A 10,544-nucleotide genomic window follows, 5' to 3' on the forward strand; every position below is an offset into this window, starting at 1 on the left:
AAGTGGAGTTCATGTGATGTGTACGACTGATCAACAATAGGGGTTAAAGCTAAGCATTGCTTTTAATAAGTTGGTCAAAATTTTATTAGCAATTACTAGATGTAAGTAAATACCAAACCATAATAAATAATAATAGAACAAAATTAACAAATGATCCCATGCGATGCATATAACAAATTGAATTTAAGTTCCATAATTTAATCATGCGAGAGTCCTGAGCTGCTCATGACCGTGAGCTCGGCTAGTATACCAGTTTTACACTCTGAAGAGGTTGTACCCTGTACCCACAAGTCGTGTATCCCATGTCGCCAGGGTTTGCAAGGCCCTTAGACACTACCAAGGTGAATGGCTAGAGATCCACTACAAGGCCTTTACAAAGTTCCACTAGCTTCCGAAAACCCGCTACAGTTTATGGAAGAGCACTTGCAAGAATCCCTCGGCTGACCGCCATCGCAGCAAAATCAACCCGAGAACCTCCCTACATGCAACTCCCCTACTGCCCTTGCCCCTTTCGGGTAAGGTAGTCTTCCACTAGCTTTCTGTTGGGGACTTGTTCTCAAATGCTATGAGTTAAGAACAAGGAAACACAGAATGTTAAAGGTTAATGCCCTTCATCCTTCGAAACATTATCTCCCTTAGGATATAATGATCTTCAGACGAAGGTCATGAAGGAAATACCTTCATCATCACAATATATGTTAATAAAAGAGGAAACATATGAAATATGAGAGATAAGATGAATAATTATATAACATCATCAGTATAGCTTTATTATCTCATCATGGATGGACAAGAACAACATTGAATTACATTTGTACCTTCGTCTTGATAGAAGGCAAAAGTCCAAGCGTGACACACGAGCGAATACAAGTCAGCGTGAACAGTATGGGGGTACTATTCATCTATTTATACGCACAGGGCGCAGCCTGTATAAAATTACATTCATGCCCTTCACGTTTACAATTGACTTAAGGACAATCTATCGAGGACTAAATAGCCTTTTCCTCTTTAAGTCGGTTCCTTTTTCGGCTACTGAGCCGAAGCTTCCTTGCGCATAGCTTCGGAATTGATTCGACCTTCGTCCCAATCATGCTTTCCATATTATGGACAACTTCGTTCCAAGTCCGAAGGTTCTTGTACATATATTTCACTTGGAAAACATTGTTAATCATGTTTTTGAGGACCTTCGGAAGATGAAGGCCCCCAACAGTAGCCGCTAGCAGTATTAATTTGTTATAACAACGAATTCAAACTGCGACGTGAATGAAGGCCTTAAGCCGAAGGTCCAAAAAAACACCTTCCCTTTGCTAGAATAGCAACAGTCAATGACAGATGGGGCCCTTCAAGTTGCAACGCACTGGGCGTATAAATATGAACCCACACCGGCAGCATTTGGCACACCATTTCTGCCATTTGTGTTATTGTGTCAAATTTTTAGCTCTTGTTCACTAGCTCTTGCCTGATTCTCGAGCTTTTCGAGCTTTGGTTTAAAGACGTGTTTTCACCATGTCTGGGGAAAAGATGACTGAGGAAAAGAAGATGACTGTGGAGACGAAGCTAACTGAGGAAACGAAGTTGTTTAAAGAAAAGAAAGCTACAGATCCTTTTATCGTCGGGTTTATTGAGTCTATGTCAAAAACAAACACAGAGAAGGTTACTAAAGAGATACTGTAAGGTTTGTCTGAAGATACTAATGACAGTCATAGTTATGATGTGGAAAGTGGGGATGAATATTCCGAAGATCGGCCCTGGCGACCAAGCCATGCTGTCTTTGGAAAATCGACTATTAAACAGAGTCATCTTGACAACATGAGAGGAAGGTACTTTCGTGACATGTCTATCGTGAGAGTTGGCGGAGACAACATCGTCCCTGCCCCTAAGGAAAATGAAATTGTTATCTACCGAAGCTTTTTTTAAGGCTGGTCTTCGATTCCCTTTAAGCAAGTTTGTGGTTGAAGTGCTGAAGATAACCAGATCTTCCTTCATCAGATCACCCCCGAAGCTATAATGAGGATGGGAATTTTTGTCTGGGCTGTAAGGAGTCAGGGGCTAGAGCCAAGCGCAAAGTGCTTCTGTAGTATCCACGAGCTTTTATATGAGACAAAGGCTACTGGCAAAGAACAGTACCACAACAACTTCGGTTGTTATGGATTTATTGCTCGCCCCAATGCAAGCCACCCAGTGCCAACATTCCGGAAAAGATGGCCTGAGGCCTAGATGGAGGAGTGGTTTTACGTTAAAAATGATTTAAAGGCAAGGGAAGACATCAAAGAAATCATCCAGCGCCCTATCTGGTCTCGCTTCGGCCTCCGAAGGCCAAAGGTGGAAATTGATGATGCTATTGAAGCATGTCAGAGGGCTTTTAGCACTGTTTGTGCCTTCATTGGCACAAGGGATTTGATTCAAGAGCATATATCCTTCAGGGTATGGCCACTTGTGGAAAGCTGGGATATGCCAAAGGAGACCACCGCCGATTCTAGTGATGGTGGTTTGGTCCGACTGAAGTATACCTTCAGATTTAGGGAGAAGTTTGATGAGCCAGACGACGACTAGCTGAAGTGTATCGAAGCTACCAGTGATGAGCTACATGGAGCTTACTCCAAGGCCGAAGATAATGCTTTGTCCGTAGCCTTCGGGGGCCGGGGGAAGAAAAGACTGAACAGGGTCTTTGTTGCAATTGGCTTCAAATACCCCGATTATCGCTACCCGCTGCGAGGGCAAGGAGAAAAGAGGAAGACTAGCGCTTCAGCCACCACAGTTGTGTCGAAGAGCAAAAAGGTGAAGGTTCTGACCCACCGGCCGCGTTATATTGAACCGACCGTGGTGCCTGAATTTGTCGAAGGAGCCTCTTCAACTGCCGAAGCAAGAGAAGCTGCTCCAATTGCACAGAGCGTTGAAGAACCAACTGTAATGCCGAAGACGCCTACAATCGAGCCAGTTGAAGCTAAGATTGATAAGGCTGAAGAGCCAAAGGTTGAAGAAATAATGAAAATGCCAGAAATTCTGAGCCCTCCAATAGAGGCAAAATTGCCGAAGGTACAAAAGGCTTCTGCCGCGACTCCCAAGAGGAGGAGGATGGCCAACGTGATGTATGCTATGCTGGAGACTACAAAGGCCTTGAGCCTTGCTCCTACAAAGAAAATTGCTGAAGCTGCCAAAGCCGAAGCTTGGCAAGCAGAAGCCGAAGCTGGGCCCTCAATGCCGAGTGACACGAAGGTTGTCACGCCTAAAGGCGAAGTTGATCAGCAAACTTCGGATGCTGTCATGGCAGGATGGCAAGACACAACAGAAAAGGCAAAATCTCCTACCCCTGAAGCTGCTGTCGAGGATGCTAATTATATTTATCATCATGCTTTGGGGGAAAAGTTGTCCGAAGAAGAAGTTCTGGAAGCCAGACACTATGCACGAAAATTGAAATATCCAAAGGGAGCTTTAGTGTTTAACTGCACTAATGATGACGACTTCTTATACTGTCTCCCGGACAACAAAGAAATATCCGTTTGCCGGGAGATAGCTAGGAGTATGGGATTCCCGAAGCTGGAAGTTGACCTTTTGATTTTGTCGAAGGATGATCTTACTGACAGCCTAGCATACAACGGTATAAAGGTATAAAAGTTAACTTTAAGTTGGAAACGTAGTATTTAATTGTCATACTCAATTCTTTCTTCTTTTTTACAGGGCTTGATTCTTAGTAATGCCTTGAGGGCACAAAAGAATACTGAAGATGAGAGCTGTATAATGGCTCTTAACAACCTTCGGTCCGAGGTGATTGAACTAAGAAATGAAGGTCTAGAGAAAGATAAAATTTTGATTTCATTGGTAAACAAAGTAAAAGAAGACGAAGCTAATTATAAAGCTCAGGCCGAAGCCCAGAAAACCGAAATTGAAGATCTTCAGAGACAGCTGACCGAAGCTAAAGAAAATTGTGCGCTCGCACAGGCTAACCGAGAGATCAGCGAGTACTGGAAAAATTATCTAGAGAAAAATATCGAAGAACTTCACGAATCCAAGGAAAGGTGCTTCGAGAAATCCTTAGATTGTGTGAAGAAATTGAAAACTAGCTTCGCCAAAGTGGGTGCCTACTCTGCTGAAGAAAACTTCATACGAGGTGACCCCAAGGGCATCGTTGAATGGATAAGTGGAGAAGTCGAAGCCTTCAAAGAAATTTTGAGTGATCGTGGGGATGTCTGCGCGTTTTCTGGTGCGCGGGGAATTTCAGCCATCTTGGAGAAGGCCAGATGTGATCACATTAAAGCCATAGCCCAGGCCGAAGCTGCCTTCTCCGTAGATGATACGAAGGATCCTTCAGTTGAAGCAACTTTAATGGGCGGGAAATTTTATAATGATGTTTGGGTGAATGGTGGCCGAGAACTGGCCCATGAGATTATAAAAAAGAGTGAAAAAGACACCTATGACGCCTGAGCAGAAGCAAAACGAGCTGAAGAGGCTGCAGAACACGAAAGGCGTATAGGTATTATTTTTTGGTTTTTAGCTTCGGTATTTATTTTGTGGCTTCAGACTAATTAATTTTACCTACTTCAGCTGAACTATCTCCGCCGCCGGAACCGTACGATCCCCTAGCTGATCCAGAAATGAAGGAAACGCTGGACATTATAAATATAGCGGATTCCGTTATCGACGAAGTTGTCGACAAACTTTTAAACGAAGTTGCGGAAAAAGTTCTCAGAGAGGAATAACCTCATTGTAAAAATATTTTGAAATGGTCGATGTATGAGACAATAGAATAAACATCAAGCTTCTATTGTAACAAGACTATGTAATATTTGATGTATGTAACTTTGAATCGAATATATAAATTATTGTAATTTATTTCTTTGCGATGCATGAAACTTACATACATACCGTTTTTGAGCCTTCGGCGAAAAAACACCTTCCCTTCTTTTCATGCTTCATAAAGAAAGAGATCCCTTCTTGTGACAAGGCTGATAAGACTGTATTTCCCGAAGCTTACTTCGTGCCTTAGCACATTTTCATTTTTGACGAAGCATTTGCCGAAGATCAGCTCTGTATTCGATTCTCGTGTCATTGATGCAATATGATGTATGATGTGATGTTATGATGTGATGATATGATGCAAAATGATGAGGATGCTGAAGACACACACCCACACGCCCACACTGGAACACACAAGCTCTGCATCCCCTTAGGAACGACTTTTGAGCTTCTTCACCTTCTATTTTGGTGATATAAGTTCTGCATCCCCTTAGGAACGTCTTTTGAACTTCTTCACCTTCTATTTCGGCGGTATAAGTTCTGCATCCCCTTAGGAACGACTTTTGAACTTCTTCGCCTTATATTTCGGCGGTATTTGGCTCTGCATTCCCTTTGGAACGACTTTTGAGCATAAAACTTACGCTGCGCTCCCTTAGGAACGACTTTTTGTAGCTTCATCAAATTTGTCTCTGCATTCCCTTAGGAACGACTTTTGAGCATGAGACTTACGCTGCGCTCCCTTAGGAATGACTTTTGTAGCTTCGATTATGTTGGCTCTGCATTCCCTTAGGAACAACTTTTGAGCTTCGTAAATCTGTGAAGAAGATATATTTCATTCTGATAGAAGCAAAATCATTACAAGAAATTAAAACTAAGTTTTCATTGCCCGTTCCTTATTCAAAAAGTAAAATAGCCTAGAAGGTAAAAGTATTTCAGAAGCAGGATATTGCTCAGTATATGTGTTTTGATTCTGGTACAGTACTATTGACTGTACGAGCTTCGGACTCCTCCCTGAAGTCTCATTGTTATTGGGAATGCTAACGCCCTTCTGGCTGCTGGCTTCGGGAATAGGTAGGCTACAATGGTGGTGGCGGTGGGAGCTGAGGCCAAGAAGCTTGTGAATGGCTTGCCGAAGAAACAGAAGCTGCAGGTTGGTTGCCCACATATTCTGGTATGTAAGGAGAGTGGACGAAGCAGTATGTAAAACCTGCTTCGGCTGATTCTGCCGAGCTTCTACTCCGACAATCTCTTTTTTGTTTCAGAATAGTGATCTGGCACGTTCTTGTAGTATGGCCCTTGTCCTCTCCACAGAATAAGCAATAGATTTTCCTGGGCTGATCCCCATATCTTCCTTTGAAGCCCCTACCGCCTCTGCCCCTTGGAGTTGGTGGCCTAAAGGAGCTTTGTGCTGCTGTCCCGAAGACTGTGATGTGTGATGTGGCCTCTAAAGCTGACTTCCTTTGTCATCATTCTGACTAGAGCTGTGGATTGATCTGACATGCCTAGGGTGGATTCTCCCTCCGAAGCCCCTAGTCATCTCAGAAAATCTATAAGCTTCCTCCCTTCTTTGTCGGAAGTCATTATCAGCCCGGATGTACTCATCCATTTTCTGAAGCAGCTTCTCTAGAGTCTAGGGGGATTTCCTGGCGAAGTATTGGACCGTAGGTCCTGGCCGAAGACCCTTGATCATGGCCTCAATGACGATTTCATTAGGCACTATGGGCGCTTGTGCTCTCAGTTGCAAGAACCTTCGAACATACGCCTGAAGGTATTCCTCATGGTCTTGTGTGCACTGGAACAAGGCCTGAGCTGTGACTGGCTTCGTCTGAAAGCCTTGAAAACTGGTAACCAGTATGTCCTTGAGCTTCTGCCATGACGTGATTGTCCCTGGCCGGAGAGAAGAGTACCATGTCTGGGCCACGTTTCAGACTGCCATGATGAAGGACTTTGCCATGACAGCTGCGTTGCCTCCATATGAGGATATTGTTGCCTCATAGCTCATCAAGAATTGCTTTGGATCCGAGTGCCCATCGTACATGGGTAGATGAGGTGGCTTGTAGGATTGTGGCCATGGGATAGCCTACAATTCTGCTGCCAGGGGAGAAGCATCATCAAAAGTAAAGGTACCATGATTAAAATCATTGTACCATTCATCTTCGTTGAATGAGCCCTCTTGATGAAGCTCCCTGTGTTGGGGCCTTCAGTCATGATCATCTTGAGTAAGATGACGCACTTCCTCTGTAGCTTCATCGATCTTCTTCTGAAGGTCGGCCAGCCGAGCCATCTTTTCCTTTTTCCTTTGCACCTGCTGGTGAATGATTTCTAGATCCCTGATCTCCTGGTCCAACTCCTCCTCCTGAAGTGTTGGACTGGTGGCCTTTCTCTTTTGGCTTCTGGCCTCTCTGAGAGAGAGAGAGAGTCTCCTAGTTTGTGTCCAGTGGTTGCAGTGCAGCCCCTTGCGCTGTTATCTTCTTCGGCGGCATGACGAAGGTTGATGCTTTGCCGAAGATTGTGGAAGTGAGTACACCGGAGGTGGGCGCCAATGTTGGGGACTTGTTCTCAAATTCTATGAGTTAAGAACAAGGCAACACAGAATGTTAAAGGTTAATGCCCTTCGTCCTTCGAAGCATTATCTCCCTTAGGATATAATGATCTTCAGACAAAGGTCATGAAGGAAATACCTTCATCATCACAATATATGTTAATAAAAGAGGAAACATATGAAATATGAGAGATAAGATGAATAATTATATAACATCATCAATATAGCTTTATTATCTCATCATGGATGGACAAGAACAACATTGAATTACATTTGTACCTTCGGCTTGATAGAAGGCAAAAGTCCAAGCGTGACGCACGAGCGAATACAAGTCAGCATGAACAGTACGAGGGTATTGTTCATCTATTTATACGCATAGGGCACAACCTGTATAAAATTGCATTCATGCTCTTCATGTTTACAATTGACTTAAGGACAATCTATCGAGGACTAAATAGCCTTTTCCTTTTTAGGTCGGTTCCTTTTTCTGCTACTGAGCCGAAGCTTCCTTGCGCATAGCTTCAGAATTGATTCGACCTTCGTCCCAATCATGCTTTCCATATTATGGACAGCTTCGTTCCAAGTCCGAAGGTTCCTGTACATATATTTCACTTGGAAAACATTGTTAATCATGTTTTTGAGGACCTTCGGAAGACGAAGGCCCCAAACACTTTCCTAATTAGTTAGACAAGGGCGTTCCATTCCACCCTTGTGGTGGCACGTGTTTCTCAAGTTAAGCTCCATGTTCTAATTAACATTTAATGATCTTGACATGAACATAAGTAAAATAACAGAATAATTGGAACATGGATATAATGAAATATTAACCCAAGACCATATAATGCAATAGCATAACTACCCAAGTGAATCAGGGGTAAACAAGGTAAACAGGATAAACAGACTAGGGTGACCTATTGGGTCCCATCAAAATTAAACCTATGCATTGAATAATGATAATAAAGAATATTATTGGGTACAAAAGTGATCAAGGGCACAACTTGCGTGTCACTTGAGATTCCAGTTACCAGGGTGATACTTCAGATCCTCGTGTCCACACTGCTAGTCGTAGCAATACAAACAAACATGGTAACATCACACCAAACATAGGAACAAACTGAATAAGAATGATCTACGCGTTGCAACAAGATCGTGGGAACGAGAACTACTAAAATCAGAGTTACGGTTAAGGAGTTATGATTTCATGGAGGATTTATGTGATTAAACTGTTAAACTATTTTATAAATTGGTTAATATAAATTATATAAGAGGTTATTCTATAAATAATTATCTCAACTTTAATCTAAGTTATAAATTGACCATAGATCATATTCTAGTAGATTATAATGGTAAGTAGATTAACAAGACTAACCTACATAAGTTAAATATAAAAACCTAATTATAAAAGAATGAGACATGGTATAATAAGTGTTGTTACTGCGTAGTAAATACTCGTACGAGACTAACACAACTTGAATGGATCAAATCGGAGTTATAGATTTTAAGTTATGAACTTCTAAAGATTTTATGTGTTTTGTACAAGATTAAATAGGATATAAATCTTTAGTGTGACTTTCATGTCAAAACAGAGACACTAGGTATATTATAAAATTATAGAAATTGAAATGACTCAATTTGGAATTAGTATGAATTTTCTATGATTTATACAAGTTCTAGCAATTATTTTTGTATTAAAATCAATTTCTAAATTAAATAACTGAATTCTCAGAGTTGTGGACTGGGCGCATGAATTCTGGAAAGCGCAGGGGCTCACGCGTAAGTTTCCAGAGACTCAGACTACTCCCGCAGTAGACCGTGGGTTGATTCAAGTGTTTGTCAGGGTCCTATTGGTTAAATTGTGTGGTCGAAGGGGTATGAATAGATCTCGTCCATTGGATCAGGGTTGGACGCGCGGGATTAAATCAAGGCCCTACCGAACCGGTACATAATAACAAACGTCAGATTCGACATGGATGGCCCAGATTTAATTATTGATTCACCCACTCCTGACCGCCTGATCTCGATCTACGGCGCAGATGCCTCTCCAATCATAGCTGCATGATCCCGGCCGGACGATGCAGATATAATCCCCGAACTAGTACGAGAGATGTGATCACAACCGTTTGGTTTCTAATCTACGACCCACAATGCTTCACCTACCCGCGACCCCAAGCGGTGGTGTTGGCCTTCCCGCGGCGGCGCTCCCGCCGGAGAACGGCAACCCGGCACGCCAATGCCCCAAACTACACCGCCAACCGAGCAACACGATGCTCGCAACACTACGATCCTATCGGATGGCTCTTTACCTGGGATATGTCGCGACGACCTCGACTTCTCGGAGCCGCGCAGTCCACGGCGGCGCTAGCATCCGGCGAGCAATAAGCAGGGTTCCCAGAGACGACTTGCCCGGATACTTCTTGACCCCATCCAGTAGACCTCCGCGACCCCGATGATCCACCCCGAGGTCTGGTTCTTGGTGTCTATGCTTGACGGCAGCCGCGACGGATCCACACATCAAGCGGCGAATTTCTTAAACGATGGCATCCATGGTTTTGATGAGATGCGCCCCTACGTCACCTATATACTCTGTGAAGGAGTCCGAACACTTGCAGAATAGAAGAACAGATCCTACAATCTCGCGATGACCCCAACGGCTTGCGACGGAGCGGCGAGATCGGAACCAGAGACCCACGGACGGTGAGTTTGGCATCTCTGTAATGGAGCTAGGGCGGGGAAAGTGTCTGACTGGCGTGTGGGCCTGGTCTTTAAGGTCAGCAGGCCGCGCCATGCGCGGAGGCCGTTGGGCGCGGATTCAATGGTGGCGACCCACGGCGTTCAGTTGAGACGGGGTGGAGCGCGGCCGAGATTCTAGGCGGCCACATCAGCCCAACGCACCGAACACGAGAGGAAGACGATCCTGATGGGAGGGCCCCACACGTAAGTGATTCTGTATGTGAAGAGGGAAGGGAAAGAGGGATGGGCCGGCCAGAAGCAAGTGGGCCGAAATGGAGCAGAAGCGGCCCAGGCGCACAATTTCTCTTTTTCCTTTTTCTTTTTATTTTCTTTTTTTCCTATTTCTTTCATTTGCAGTTTAAAATCCAAAATTTTGAATTCAAATTTCGTAGGAGAATTTATACTCATTTAAGTATTCAGTTTGAACATATCGGTGGGTTGAATCTATATATTTATAAATTTTATCTTGTCTTTTATAGTATTTCTCTCTTGAATTCCAAATCCAATTTTAGGTTTTAATCCAAATCTTCATCTCTTT

The 10,544-nt window shown here is 43.5% G+C and overlaps 1 non-coding gene across 1 annotated transcript; it reads right to left on the reverse strand.

The window, feature by feature from the left end:
• Positions 1–7,478: 7,478 nt before the first annotated feature.
• Positions 7,479–9,834, reverse strand: LOC100277524 (uncharacterized). Its single transcript, XR_553110.2, has 2 exons — positions 9,580–9,834; positions 7,479–7,871 (listed from the first exon to the last, which is right to left on the reverse strand). It is a non-coding gene; the product is annotated as an uncharacterized protein (transcript).
• Positions 9,835–10,544: the final 710 nt, after the last annotated feature.

This window comes from Zea mays, chromosome 5 (assembly GCF_902167145.1).
Source record: "Zea mays cultivar B73 chromosome 5, Zm-B73-REFERENCE-NAM-5.0, whole genome shotgun sequence".
Lineage (NCBI taxonomy): Eukaryota > Viridiplantae > Streptophyta > Magnoliopsida > Poales > Poaceae > Zea > Zea mays.